Genomic DNA, 15,777 nt, shown 5'->3' with positions numbered 1-15,777 from the left:
AGAACAGAATTAAAGCCATTTAATTGTTTAAAATCACACAGCTGGCAATCATTATAAAATGATAATTTTTAAAATAAATGTGTTTATCTAAGATTGACAACATCCTGAGTGAATGACTATGGACCAAGCATTGTACTCTAATGCACTCACCTGCTTATATTCCCGAAACAAAAGTGAGAGCATTTTGCTCCATGATTGTCCCTGGAATGTAAACCTATACATAACCTCTAAGATGGGGGGAGAAATGGTGTCTTTCAAAGACAATGAAGCTGTGAAGTACTAAGTACGAAGTACAAAGAAACTTTCAGATTTGTGTTCTTTGAAGTGAAAGTCCCTTGTTGGTGTCTACACCTTCTTGCACCAACAGTTGCAGCCGTGCAGTATCCCAGAATGCATTTTTCATTGGTGCACGCAATGAAGTGGATGACTGTTATGCCACTTAACACGGTTCACAAAATGTCTTCCCCTCTGGCAAAATAAACTTTTTCTCAAAGCTCTGCAAATTGAAAACCCGCTGGGGAGTTTTGAGTTGCTTTAGGAATTTCCAGGGTGTTAGCACTTGGTCAATGTAGCAAATTCGGCTCTCTTTCCATTTCAATAAAGTGTCTGGTCCGGGGCTCGTGAGATTGATGTGTTTTCGCGTGCGTATGTCTGCATGGAACGGGCGGAGAAGCGGCGGAGATGACCGCTAATTCCGTTTTGTGATTTGATTCAAGTGCAATTTATGTGGAGTTGTGCAATACTGCTCCTGTACACTGGAGAGTAGTTTACAGGCAATGGCTGGTTTATTTCCCAAATGGAACTCGGACCTGTAGCAGTGAGAGGTAAATCTTGTATTATCTTTTCAGAGATATCTCACTTTTTCATCACCTTCATCTGGAAGCATTTGCTGCCCTGCAGTCGGAAGTTTTCCCCGCCTATACTGTTTTAAGCTCAGGTAGACCTCACAGCTGCGTTGGTGCCTAGCAGAGCTTCCCTTTCCTTCAGAGCTGTCGCAGACGGCTACGCTAAGGGTCTTCCCCTCCGCGTGGGGAACCAAAGGAGCATTCCCCATTATGCTTGTAAGAAATGTTTATAAAGCCAACACATGAAGAAAACCTTAAAAACTGTGATGACGTTGGTGACATAAACCGACCAGCAACAATCTTATGTTGAGATATAGTCAAACTAATATCATACATGCAACTAATGGATATTACCTGCTAGCTGATTGTGATGGTTCAGTATAATGAGATTAAGCTTTGTTTAGTTGCTGCTGGTTAGCATGAGAACTGTGTGGAAAGAGCTTCGATTGATACACAGCTTGCAAGTTGGCTTTGTAGTCATCCGGATTACTGTTCACATGTCTATTAAAAATACTTTTTTGATAACAAGACTGTTAATAAGTGTAAGGCGTTTTAATGTTTTACTATTAAATATTTTGACAGTATTTAAAACCACACAGCCTGACATTGTGATTCTTTCTTTAGCTGCCTGGTGCCCACTGAAGCAAGGGGCCGATCTTCATTTCTGTCCAATGTCATCAACATCAGCACAAGGGTTCAGCTGCAGCCTGTGCCACGGTCTAATTGTGTATATTCATTCCTGGGTGTGACGTGGAGGAACCCTTGGTTTTCCAAGATGAGGAGCAGTTTATCCTGATTTTGTGGCTTAAAGTTAATTTCTCCCCCGCGAGTTTACAGGAGCTGTTTTTATTCTCAGAGAGCTGCATTTCTCAGAGAGGTTCTCACACTGTGTAGCCAGGCAGCGTGTTGTCCTTCCTGTAACACCCATGAAAAGACCGGTTTACCGTGACTTGATCTGAGACAGAAACTGTGGTTTCCGAGGTGTGCACTATGTGGCAAGAATGAGCTGAGCGTGTAGACGTCCCTATGCTCATCGTAATCCAAGTTATTAGCACTTTTCACCGTTTCACAAATGTCACACTGTGAACAACAATAAACGTGGATTTATCATTTTCCTGTACTACTGTGTTTTGGCTACCAGTAAGTGAATAAGCATGTTATCAATTTGGCAGAATTAGTCATCATATCTGCTGTAATTTGCAAGTCTGACTGACCATAGTGGCAACCATTCGTGTGATGAGTTAAGAGTTTGTTTATTTCTGGGTGAAGTATACCATTGATTTCATTTTACATGTTTTGATTGTTTTGTATGCAAATATGGGGATAAAGTGCACAATTTAAAATTATTCTTGTGTGACTCACTTTTGGAGTTGGGACTTCTGTGATTGTTTTCTTCTTTTTTTAAAATCTCAGGATGGTATATTGTAGAAACTAAAGTTGATAAATCTGCTGTTTTGTGGCTGAAAAGGAGTGGGCATAGGACAGCTGATAACCTAGCTGAAAAATGTGCAGGTAAATCAAATTAAATGTTTTTTTGAAGTGGAAATGTGAACCAGTGTATCACACCCTTTTATTAACATGCTTCATTGCATTATTTCCGCTCTTGTTTGACAATATGGACATGTTATGGTCCCAGGCAAATTATGGCTCTTATTTTATTATTTATCTTATTAACTATCTCACTAAGATGATTATGTTTACATATAACTGAGGTACAGGGCAAACATTACCTAAAACTTGGAGTCTGTACAAAAACCATGACTGTTGCAAACCTAGCTGGTCATATTGTTGCTTCATTTGTTGTGATGATGATGATGATGATGAGGAAGGCGCTGTGATGAGGAGTACTACAGTACTAATATAGAGGAGTTGAAGGCTGTGTGTTCCTGGTTTATGGCAGCCTGTAGAATCGCTGAACCCTGGCTAGTTTCCTGGTTTATTGAACCCTGGTTGGACGCATTAGTGTCGTTGATGCGGTGTAAAGAGACGTTGTGAATCTGCGGTGAAGGTCTGGCGTGTCCTGCTCATACAGGACCGGACGGTTTATTGCACCCTTTATTAGGGCCTTCTGTGAATTGTGGCAATCAAAGTCGTTGGGAGGACAGGGCATGTGGGTGCGATATTGGCCAGACAGGAAGTCTGTCTGGGGGCTCTAAATGATTTCACTTCCCAAAATCAGAGAGGGTGCTTTGGGTACATTTCTGCCCCAAATGAGGGCACAAACTGGCTCTGGTGCTAACTACCGTGTCTGTTCAGAGTCGCTTGGCCTCGCTGTAGACAGGCCCGGAGCACTCCTGTGCTTCTATTTCGGGTATTTAATTAGTCTGGCCTAGTAAACGCTTCCCTCTATATCTGTACAAACGCCCCAGAGTGCCCCTCCATTCCCACCCATAAGGGCGGCAATCAAATGGGCCACGCCCTTTTGAAGGTGTAAAAGTCTTGTGGATTTAATTTATTTATTTTAATTTATAATTTTTTTGGGTGAGCGTACGCAGAATCAACAAAAAAAAACGTGTTGTTTAATAATGATTGGGCTTCAGGCCTGAGGGGTGGGCTTTAAGCAGGCCCTCAGCTGCATGTTTACCTTGTGCCTGACCCTTGACCGTTAGCTTCTACAGTGTTGTCCGTGTCAACGCATCTGACCTGTATCAGATTTTCCCTTCGTTTGTGCTAGTCAGTGTAGCTAACTAACAATGTGTCTGTCTGGGAATGTCTGAGAATCTGATCATATCAGAAGAAAAATCCATCCCACTTCCTCATAGGATTTAGCGTTGTGTCACTAAAACGTCACGTTCCCCGTGTGCAACTTTCTTTCATCAATGACTTGAGCTTGAACAATCTGTCGTGCAGGATCATTTCTTTCTGCTGATAGCTAGTGACATTAGCGTTGAGCACTCTAGTGTTTACAGATAACGGCACATTTATTCTGGCAGCTGCAAAGAAACAGAGATACACAAGTCAATAAACATGACCGCTTAACCCTCATTTCTGCAGAAAACGAGGTGGATTTCTTTGTACCTTAACAGCAATTGCTAATAGCACGATAGCATAACTTAACCTCTCTTTTTCAGGTTCTCGGAAGAGAGACAGTTCTGTTTGTGGGCCACTGTGAGGAGCAGAATCGTAAGTAACTCCTTCTCTGATTTTTATGTTTTCACGGGGTGGGTGGGCAAGCTGGTTTTACTGGACATGGTCTGGTCGATTGGCCAGTTGGATATCCCCCTTCTCTGATTGGTCTGTTCTGTGCAAAGACTTCATTCATCACTGTCCGGTCGCTTTAAGTCGGCGTTCTGATCAGGTTCTCTATAGCCAAGTGAACTGAGGCCAACTTGATTACACGACTGCTTTTGAGTCATTCTCATTATCAGAGTAATACACGTCTACGCTTTCGTGGAAACCCGAGCAGGGAGATATGGATCAATACTGAGCAAGAAGAAAATGATCTATATCAGAGTCTTTTTTTTAAATTTTTTTTTTAAGCACTCTGATACTGAATGAGAATGGAAAATGACTTCACGTCGCTTGTTTGTCAATGTAGGTGACAAACGTAGCTTCATTTTGCAATCCGTTCCACTGGATATTTGGCAATGAGGTTGAGAATTTGCCCGGTTGTGGTTTGAACGCATGACTGTCTGGTTCCCAGACCCTCGTGAACGTGCAGAGTCCTGGTTATGTGGTCTTACCATGCCTCTACTCTTCATCCTCAGGGACCAAAGTCACTGACAAACTTTTTCCTTCTCGATGTTTCTGTAGAGCGTTCATCAGGAGTTTGTGCTCCCTTCTAATGATTGTGGTGAGCCACTTTAGCGAAAGACTATAAAACCAAGAGGTATCATCCTGTAATTCACAGAAATTTCACCAGAGTTAGGTTTGGTTTTCCCCCAACGCAACATTCGCCTTGCTGAATCAAGAAGTTGATTAATGCTGAAGCTTTGCACGCTGTTATTTCTCTGGACGGCGGAGAAGGGGGTTTGCAGCACCCCCCCAGGAGATGTGACAGAGGAGAGCTTTAATCACAGAGTTTCCTCTAAGGAGGCCGAGCCTGTACCCCAGAGGGACCTGAATTTTAAGCACTAAGCTGTGTCTTTAATAGTGAGGACTCAGCACTCATAATGTGTCTTTAATAGTGAGGACCCAACACTAATACTGTACTTAGCTGTGTCTTTAATAGTGGGGACCCAGCACTAATACTGTACTTAGAGCTGTGTCTTTAATAGTGGGGACCCAGCACTAATACTGTACTTGAAGCTGTGTCTTTAATAGTGGGGACCCAACACTCATACTGTACTTAGAGCTGTGTCTTTAATACTGGGGACCCAACACTCATACGGTACTTAGAGCTGTGTCTTTAATAGTAGGGACACAGCATTGATACTGTACTTGAAGCTGTGTCTTTAATAGTGGGGACTCAGCACTCATACTGTATTTAGAGCTGTGTCTTTAATAGTGGGGACCCAACACTAATACTGTACTTAGAGCTGTGTCTTTAATAGTGGGGACCCAGCACTAAAACTGTACTTAGAGCTGTGTCTTTAATAGTGAGCACCCGGCACTAAAACTGTATTTAGAGCGTCACTGGTGCAGTCTGGGAAAGTGGGTGTGTGCTCGCTGGCCCCACGAGGAGGCCTGGGAAATTCTAAATTTGGAGCCTCACAGAATTCTGCACAGGAAGGACACAGCCCAGATACCGAGGCTCACCCCTTTCTGTGTGCTGTCCCACCCTCTGGGGGGAACTGAAGGGCGGTAACAGTTGTGGTCTTCCCGTTCCCTTTAAGAACTCTTATTTGAGTTGCAATCTAGTCTGCGTAGATGTTAAAGGTTTCAGTGTGAGGGTTTCAGATTGGAGACTGAAAGGTACTATATTATTACATTTTTTATTATGATTATGATTATGATTATGATCATTATCATTATCATTATTATTATTATTATTATTATTATTATTATTATTATTATTATTATTATTATTATTATTATTATTATAAGACATGGAGAGAAAACAGTATTGTGGCAGTTGTGTGTCGAATGATTTTTGAGAAATGGTGTCATCAGCTGAATGTGGTCTCCTCACAGTGACATGATTTGTTTGTAATGTAATTTGATAGGTGAGGCAGAGAAACGCCCCATGACATGCTCTTACTTTCCAGGTTCTTGGAAAGTGTGCGTGCGTGCGTGCGTGCGCGCGTGCGTGCGTGCGTGCGTGCCATATTTGAGTACCTTTCTGGGGCCTATGATGTGTCCCTATAGTATGTCCTCTCAGAATTGGTGACCCCTCCCAGTGACACGCAAGTGGCCTTTGGCGATGCAGTTCATGTTCTTCCTGTTCTCAGCTGGGTGGCTGGTTGGTCATTAATGTCCTCTGGCTGTGGACTCCTAGTCATGGTGATATTTTTTTGGCTGGCACGCATTTACAATATAAACCATTTATAAGCCTGGATATTTACTGTGGCATGTCAAGCTCCCTTATTCTGAGGTACAGTAGTACTTCTCTAGATTCGGTCACACTATACAGTAAGGTATATGACTTGGCATTAACTAATGTCGATTAATGTTTTAAATGTTGGTTAACGTATAAAAATGAATTCATGTACAAAAGCATTCATGTACAAAAGCATTCATGTACAAAAGCATTCATTAAGCGTGGAATTAGCTTTTCATTAGTTAATGTAATTGTTAACTTCTAACTGATGCATTTGTTATGTGAATAGTTAACCATGAACACATACATTAACTTTTCCATTCCAATATGAATTGACTTCAGTAATTGGTTAACAACTACATTAGTTAACGCCAATTAATGAAAACCCATTGTAAAGTATTATCCAAAATTCAACCTGGCAGCTCTTTGGTTACGGAGTATTTCAATGCTGTACTGAATACACTGCTGCTCAGTACACACTGCTGTGGACAAAGCGATCTGATCCCACTGGAGTCTCGACACTCTCTGATTGCAGCCAGTAAAGCAGTGCAGTTAAGGATGCAGAGAAACCTCATCGCCTGAAGCGTGCTGTTGCCTAATGAGTCGTAACGGCCTTAGCGTTTGTGTACGCTGTTTTCTTGGGTTTTTTTCCACTGTGAATTGATTGTTCCCTCAAGGCTAACTGGAGCTCTTACAAAGGTAGCCAGACATTTAATGCTTTTCTGGAAAATTGAAGAAGAAACATCGTTATTTCACCCAAGGGGGATGCCGATCAGGTCGAGAGCCAGAACCCAGTGCCAGAACCGAAACGGTCCATTGTTAACCGAAGTCCACCGTTAAACCGCTGGACGTGAAAGAAAGGGCCACGCCGATCGTAGGGGATAATAAACGCACAATGCGCTTTCATCATCTGCTTTTGATCTGCTGTGGGGGGGGTGCGGGGCGTGAACAGTTTTGCATTTTCTGAAGTGTCTACTTTGCATCCGCGATCAAACGGCCCGAGGTGTGACTGAGCGTGTGCCAGCGCTCCGGAGGGCGTCTGCGGTCACCTCCGCCCCTCCGCTCCAAACAAGAGCCCATTGTTAGCGCGTTAGCGGCGCCTGCTTCAGCGCCCCCCCCCCCCCCCCCCCCCCCCGCGCTTGAATTCACTTCCTCACGCTCATTGTGCGCCCAGAGTTTTTGATGCTAGCGGGCCGAACAACAAACGAACGGAGGCCTGAGCAAACGGAGGCAGGCCGAAAGCAGTTTGATGTACTAATTAGCGCATCTCCATCGGAGTCTTCTCCAGATGGCCGACCGGCCTTTCATCTCCTCCTCACGGGGGGTTGGGGAGGCGCAGGAGGAGCGGGGTGAGGTGGAGGAGCAGGGAGGAGCAGGAGGGAGCAGAGAGGGTTTCTCCTCCGTGCTGGAGGACAGGACCTCTTTTCTCTGACGCAGCCCCTTCCCCTGCTCTCCCCAGACTCCCGACTGTACCTGCTGTGTTTCGACCGGGCTTCTGAAAATCGGTTGCCGTGATAAAAGGCAGAAATGCTTGTATCCGCGTGATGCGACACAGGCAGTTACAGTGACAGAAACGAGCGAGGACCCCATCAGTCAGTCAGACCTGGTTTCGCAAAAATTCCGTGCTCCTCTCACTAGCCGCGTTGCTATTTTAGCGTAGCGCCCCGCAGCCAGGGGGTATTTCTGTATGCAGGCAGTTGTGTCTCATGTTTAATAGCCGCCGCATCCTTTCGTTAATGAATGAGGCCTCCCGTTGGGAATGAAATTACGGTTCCGGTATTTGGCAAGACTAATTTAAGAAAAGTATAAATATGCGCCAAATTGGAAAGCAGAAGCCCGCAGGTGTCAGGTATACGATGGGCAGTAATGGAACCTGGCGTGACCTTGAGTTCAGAACACTGCGTTGAAGGCTGTCCGAAGAACTGCATATTGCTTCCCTGCATCCTATCTTGTTTGTTGGTCTGTTTCACCTTTTCCTGCTATTGTTATGCCTTTAGAGTACAGGCTGCTTGAGTTTCCAGCAGGGAGAGCGTCTGGATTTCTTCCGCATTCGCGAGCACCCCACCTACACCTCTCGAAGTGGACCAACTGAGAACTGTTTTTCTTCTGCGATCATATTATTATGTTCCCAACGTTTTCCTAATTGCGAAGCTGGGTTCATGTTTTTGTTGTCAGTCCAGCTGTTGAGTTAACATAACCGTACAGAAGCGTGGGTTTAAAGAGCGGGTCACTCCAGGACAGCAGGTCTCTTGCTGTGGAAGTGAACGTTACTCCTGGGGGACCGGGGGTGTCACCGTCTGCAGCACTGCGCCGTGTGATACGCTCTCGTTAATTGACATGCGAAAGGTGTTTTCACACCGGGAGGAAAAAAGGCTATTGCGCTTTCAATTTCAGAGGAGATTGGCGTCCCCGTTTAAATTCTCGGGCTTGTATTTATCACTGAATAAAGTAGGTCGCTGATGGTTCCGTTTTACCGGAGGCAAATTATTTTTCTCCTGGTGGAGAGGAGTTTTCAAGTCAGGATTGCGTATGTGAGAAATAAATGACTTTTCTGGTAAATGGGTAATGTTCCTAATCCCTGTTCACGCTCAGCATTATTACCAGTTAAGGTGGAAAAACCCATCTGAGGAAGAGAACGGTCTGAACTCGGCGTATCTTCAAATGCGACTGATGGATTTTCTGTGCTAATAATACAGGGCATTTTAACAGCGTGTGCTGAGCATCGAAGTAAATGTGGAAATTTTAGAAATGTGTTATTGCTTCAACAATAATGCAAATTAAAGTAATATTAATATCTGATATTGTTATTCTTATCAATCTTGCTCTTTTTCCTAATAATCATATGTCAGTATTTAAAATGCATGCCCAACCATACAATGGGTCATCATGTGCTGTATATGAGCTTTGCTCCTGTACCTGACTGCCTGCAGTGCTCATCCTTGATCAGTAGAGGGAGCACTAGCTATGGAGAACAGGCACTGAAGAGGTGCATGTGTGCAGTGGAAAGACATCTCTGCTTTGCCTTGCGTGATGTTCTTTCTCCCTTGTTTTACTGCAGTTACTGAATGTCGATGACGTAGCCTATTATGTCGATTTTTCTAGTTTTACAACATTGATAAAACTGGCTCGGCAGCGTTTTCAGTGAATCCCCTGTCATCATTAGGGTAATGTACTGCTCACATTCTCACTGTGTATCATAAAGGTGTGTGTGTGTGTGTGTGTGTGTGTGTGTGCGCCTGGTGACCTGGGCTGAAGGTTTTCTGCAGTTCTGCGTGAGGGGTCCCCTCTGCCCCGCTGGCCCAATGGCTGTGGGTCGTCTCAGACCTCCCTTCCTGTCCATCTTCTGTCCGGGCACACGAATGCGTCATCCTCTCAGCAGATAATATTACTGTTGTAGGCGTGGAGTTGAGGGCGCTGTCTGTTTAAACCTGCGCTTTGTGGAAGGGCAGACCACCTGACAGGTGGCAGTGTGCCAAGAGTGAAGTTTCTCATCTGTTTATTTGTGTTCTCAGTTCCTCCTCTTCAGCAGTTTCACTGTGTGCAGTGTTATGTATGGAGTATAATGTACAGTCCTGTACAGTCCTAGACCAGGATACATACAGGATCAGTTTCTCGATTTCATGCCAACTTTATTCTTGACAATTTAACCACCGACCTTGCGGGTCCCAGTCATTTACCTTAACCACTACGCTACAGGCCGCCCTACATTTCATTCAGGATTTTGCATCTTCAGTCATTTACTTTTTAGCTAAATCGGTTGGTGAGCTTGACCAAAGATTGTTCTAGTGTCCCCGGTGTTGAAGCTTCATGCAGATCGAACGTAGACAGGAGCCGGAATGGCTGCGTGCGGCTGGCTGGCTCAGGAAGTGAGGGCAATCGGTGGAAACTGAAACCGATACGCGCACCAGCCCCCTCCCAGGAACAGGCCTGCCCACATCCTGTTCTAATCTGATCAAACAGATCCCCCCTCACCACTGGTGTGGGGGCACAACCAGAGCAGGCGCCCCCTAGTACAAAGACATCATCCCTCCCGTCCAGTTATTTGTTCTCAGGAGGGGGAGGGGGGTGTTTAAGCATTAATCCTATGTGTCAAGCCAGGATCAGCTTTCCAATGGCCTCCTGTGACAGAAGCCCTTTTCATTAACCCACAGCCTGCTCTGACTCTGCAGTATTCCCCTGAATACACACGAGCCGACACTAATTACGCCCGCATATTATCCCCCTCCCCGAGACTGCGGTCGCTGTCAATACCGCCGTCCGACAACCAGGCCCTGAACGGTCCCCCCGGGAGGACCGGCAAGTTAACCCAAACGGTCAATTGGGCGATGATCGGCAGACCCTCCGACATTTTGTTTTCGCTAATCGGCCGCGCAAGATTAACGACCAGCGGGCGGCGGGCTTTTTAATTAAGGGGTCCGTATTTATCGGCGCAGGAAGGGAGGGGTAATTTGAGATTCTGCAAACGCGTCATTATTTCACTTGAAAGGCTTCACGGTGATTTAAGTTCCAGAGTTTGCCAACCCGCCTTTGTAAGCAGGCGTCGGACACATGTCACTGTAAAGATCTCGTACACTGTCGCTACGGGGTATTGATTGCGTCGCCGCGTCTGTGTTCTCGCATAAACTATGTGCCAATTTATAAACCGCCTCTCAGCTGGTGCGGAGGAGGCGTATCGAACGCAACCGCAGTCGTTCCGTTCGCTGTGCCTTCCCGGACCGAGTTTTGTGTTGCGTGACACCAGCGAGCTAAGTTGGATATAGTGTCTGTGCGGAGCTGCCTGAACTTTATTACAGCCGGGCTGAAGTTATGGGCAGCGGCTGAGGCTCCGGCAGTTTGCGTACACTGTAATCGCGTGGGTTTATGTTCGCTTCTGAGTTAGCATTTCTGAAATTTTGTTTGCTCTCAGCAGCAATTCACAATACTCTATACTGTATTTGGTGAATTATGGGTTCTGCAGTAAAAACTAGATTCCTCAGGTGCTTGGTTGGCAAAAACTCACCATGGAGGCAGGCTGGTGCCTGTAGTGTTAGCCTGTGCTCTTTCTCAGTGGCCTGTAGCATTAGCCTGTGCTGTTTCCCTGGGGCCTGTAGCATTCGCCTGTGCTGATTCCCTGGGGCCTGTAGCCTTAGCCTGTGCTGATTCCCTGGGGCCTGTAGCATTAGCCTGTGCTGTTTCCCTGTGGGCTGTAGCATTAGCCTGTGCTGTTTCTCTGTGGCCTCTAGCGTTAGCCTGTGCTGTTTCTCTGAAGCCTGTAGCGTTAGCCTGTGCTGATTCCCTGGGGCCTGTAGCGTTAGCCTATGCTGTTTCCCTGGGGCCTGTAGCATTAGCCTGTGGTGTTTCCCTGGGGCCAGTAGCATTAGCCTGTGGTGTTTCCCTGGGGCCTGTAGCATTAGCCTGTGGTGTTTCCCTGGGGCCTGTAGCAGTAGCCTGTGGTGTTTCCCTGGGGCCTGTAGCAGTAGCCGGTGGTGTTTCCCTGGGGCCTGTAGCATTAGCCTGTGGTATTTCCCTGGGGCCAGTAGCATTAGCCTGTGGTGTTTCCCTGGGGCCAGTAGCATTAGCCTGTGCTGTTTCCCTGGGGCCTGTAGCAGTAGCCTGTGCTGTTTCTCTGTGGCCTCTAGCGTTAGCCTGTGCTGTTTCCCTGGGGCCTGTAGCATTAGCCAGTGCTGTTTCCCTGGGGCCTGTAGCGTTAGCCTGTGCTGTTTCCCCGGGTCCTGTAGCATTAGCCTGTGGTGTTTCCCTGGGACCAGTAGCATTAGCCTGTGCTGTTTCCCTGGGGCCTGTAGCATTAGCCTGTGGTGTTTCCCTGGGGCCTGTAGCAGTAGCCTGTGGTGTTTCCCTGGAGCCTGTAGCAGTAGCCTGTGGTGTTTCCCTGGAGCCTGTAGCAGTAGCCTGTGGTGTTTCCCTGGGGCCTGTAGCAGTAGCCTGTGGTGTTTCCCTGGGGCCTGTAGCATTAGCCTGTGGTGTTTCCCTGGGGCCAGTAGCATTAGCCTGTGGTGTTTCCCTGGGGCCTGTAGCATTAGCCTGTGGTGTTTCCCTGGGGCCAGTAGCATTAGCCTGTGGTGTTTCCCTGGGGCCAGTAGCATTAGCCTGTGGTGTTTCCCTGGGGCCAGTAGCATTAGCCTGTGGTGTTTCCCTGGGGCCAGTAGCATTAGCCTGTGGTGTTTCCCTGGGGCCAGTAGCATTAGCCTGTGCTGTTTCCCTGGGGCCTGTAGCAGTAGCCTGTGCTGTTTCTCTGGAGCCTGTAGCGTTAGCCTGTGCTGTTTCTCTGGAGCCTGTAGCGTTAGCCTGTGCTGTTGCCTGGCGGTTCCTGGTTTACATTGTCTGCTCTCCAGGCCTTTCACACAGACCCATACTGAAGAGTATCTGTTTCCTGAACTTTCATCTTTGTTTTGCTGTGAAAGCACATTCTTCATTTTAATCTGAGGTTGATGTAAACTCTATATTAAACTGATATTAAACTCAAGCAACCTTATTCTCAGAGCTTTTTTTTTTTAAGAAAAACAAAAGAAGAAAAAAAAAGTTAAATGTAATTGCTAATGGTAAGAGTGGGGCTGTGGTTTTAACAGGAAATTGTTTCCATAGTTATGCTTGTTAGCTCTGGGTCCCGATGCTCTGCTCAGCCCCCCTTTCCTAACCTCTGCTAATATCCCACAGCTTGCCATGTTAATAGAGGACATTAAAATGACATTAAAAAGGACAGATGTCCATCAAGGATAGCTAAATGAGACGTGTGTGTGTGTTTGTGTGTGTATGTACGTGAGTCTATGTCTTCAGGCTGTATGTTTAATTGCCAGTTGGTGTTGTCGTTGTTCCCTTGAGCAAGGTAAATGAGGTAAACCAAATTTCCTCAGTAAATATGCAGCTGTGTAAGAGGATTGTGCACTAAGTCTGTAAGCCATCTAAATCGCTCTGCATAAACATGGCTGCTAAATGGCAGGAAGTCAGATGTTAATGGCTAACAGAGTAGCAGTGCTGGGGGCAGAATGTGGCAGCTGTGGCAGCCTCTCGCTCTCTGGCTTAGCCGTGGCTCTCGGCCGTCCCGGCCAGCGGCGATAAGGGGTGAAGTTCAGCTGCCAGGACCGATAGCATCAGCCACGAGGGCTTGAATGTGTGTGTGCTAATCGTCACTCACCCGGGAGGAGATGGAGGAAGAGAGGTGGCGTCTGAGTCTGGCTCAGACTCCCGCCATTCAGGTAGCTCTGAACTGCGTTCACTCCAGTTTTACACAAATTTACATCCAGATGTGGTTCATTTGTCTGGTCTGGTAGGTCTTTGATCACATGAATGCATATATTTTACCTGCTCTTTACAAATGGCACTGTATATTCAGGGTGCTGTTTTCCTCTATTCCCTGCATTCTAACTCTGCGGGGGGTTACTTCGGATACTCTGGTATGCATGTCAGGTTTGGTGTGCTCCTGCCATTGCCCTTAACCAAGGCACTGGCCCCCAGGCTCTGCACTGTGGCTGCCCACTGCTCCTAAGTAACTAGGCTGCGTCAAACGCAGAGGACGAATTACCCCACAGGGTTCAGTAAAGTATATCTTATCTCCCATCAGTGCTGCTCTTCAGATAACGGTGATGCTATCATTAAATGTAAGGGTGACCCTGTATTGTGTCACTGGGCAGATCTGTCTTGTATTGTGAGGGTAATTGCGTCCTGTAATGCAACTATAACAATAACCGTAACAATTGTAGCCCAGGCCCTGCGGGTCTGTGACATTGTCGCCCTGTAACACACAGATTTAGGCTGTCCCGTAACATGAACAGTGGCATCCCATAATGCAATGTGTCAGGTGGCGTGCTGGAACACCGCCTGGCTAAATCACTACACTGACTCTTCGACTGGCTGTGCCCGTTGTCCTCACTAACGCGGAGATGCTGGCTAATCCCCTTTAAGATGTTTATAATTAAATTGGCTTAAACATACAGATTGCAGGATGCTGGTGACGGAAGGCCTTTGTTTGAGGAGTTTGTTTTTTTCTGGAGGAACCGAACACAAGCGAGTCTGGAAGGGCAGCGAGCCTCCGCCTTGTTCATGATTTATGAATATTGCGTTTTCCGCCGTGAATCGATAGGGAGCTGACGAGCTGAAAGACAATATTCATAAATAATGAATGAGGAACTCTTTGACCTCCCTCTGTTTCGGGCAGTATTTCTCTGTAACGCTATAGTCACACCCTCGGTTGAGTTGTACATAGTCAGGTCTCTGAAAGGCAACGTTACTATATCGTATCGATCCCTCGCCACATCCTGCGTACGAAACTTGCTTATGATGTGTCTCTTCATTAGCCACTGTTCCTTACACTCATAGCATCCAGTCCTTTGTGGGAACGTCTGCCTCTTGAGAGTAGGTGTTGTGCATCGCAGAGCAGATTCTTCCAGTCTGGAAGACGGCATATTTATCAAACGAGTGTGGTAGATTTGATTTGAATAACTGAATCTGTTGCATATTACAATATCGGAGGGATTCATGTACTGGATAGTGGTATTGGTTGTTTTATGCAGTAGGGGTTTTATTTGATGAAAATTGAGGATGTGGGTCATTTTATATTTGATGCAGTAGTTTTTATATTTAATGGCAATTTACTATAGTAGACTCTTGGGCAACGGTTTGATTCAGTAGTTTATATTGGATACAGTATTTATTTACAGTATTGAACGTAGTGTGGTTGAATATATTGTATAAAATAATTGGATTATTGGATTTGGTGGTTGTATACGATTCTGACTAGTGTTATATTCAGAGGAATACCTGAATGCTGGCTTTGTACTGGGTAGCTTTATTTGTTTATTGTCATTTTGAATGCAGCGCATTTGGATGATTATTGCAGCAGATTTGAGAGGGAATCTCAGGTCTGCTCCTCAGTACAGTACTGGACACAGATGTGGTAGCGAGGGAGAAAGATGGATGGACAGATCAATGGATTAATGGGCGGAGGAAGGGAGAGATGGATGGAAGGGCAGATGGATGTGGGGACGGAGAGACGGGGGAATGATGAAAGGAGAGATGGATGTTGCGGGCTGGGCGAGATGACTGGACGCAGAGACGAATGGGAGCGGAGTCAGAAGAAAGATGGATGGCGTGGAAACGGATGGGTGGAGAGTGTGTGTGTGTGTGTGTGTGAATTCCTGTTTTTCATCTTGTTTTGTTTTCTCTGGAAAAGAACAGTGCGGCACTGAAGTTCTCTAGCTCCACAGCTCTCCCATCTTAGGGACGTTTACTCCTGAAAATTGTTGCATGCTAACTGGAAAAATAATTTTGGTGCACATGTATTACTCTGCAGTAAGTGTTTTTGGTCTGGTCTTAGCACTGTAGTGTTTTAGTCTTGTGATAAGACTTAAAATCGTATTTCTTTCTCTCAAGTCAAAATGAGCTTGTTTTAATATCTTTCTGCTTGGCAAGTGAAATTCTTGCCCCTCTTCTAAAAGCAAATCTTAAAGCGAGCGAGTCTCAACTCATTGGCAATCTTGTAGTCTTATTCAGAAAAAAAGCTCTAGAAAAGATATGTTA

General features: G+C 45.9%; 1 long non-coding RNA gene across 1 annotated transcript in view; it reads left to right on the top strand.

Annotated features, from left to right (window-relative positions):
- Positions 1 to 15,777, top strand: part of LOC133135412 (uncharacterized) — a 54,984-nt gene that overhangs the window by 18,700 nt on the left and 20,507 nt on the right. Inside the window, exon 2 of the long non-coding RNA XR_009709386.1 lies at positions 3,917 to 3,968. This is a non-coding gene — a long non-coding RNA (uncharacterized LOC133135412). The remainder of the gene's footprint in view (positions 1 to 3,916; positions 3,969 to 15,777) is intronic.

Source organism: Conger conger, chromosome 8, assembly GCF_963514075.1.
Source record: "Conger conger chromosome 8, fConCon1.1, whole genome shotgun sequence".
Lineage (NCBI taxonomy): Eukaryota > Metazoa > Chordata > Actinopteri > Anguilliformes > Congridae > Conger > Conger conger.
The sequence above is the reverse complement of the archived record's forward strand: the minus strand, read 5'-3'. Positions and strand labels throughout refer to the sequence as shown.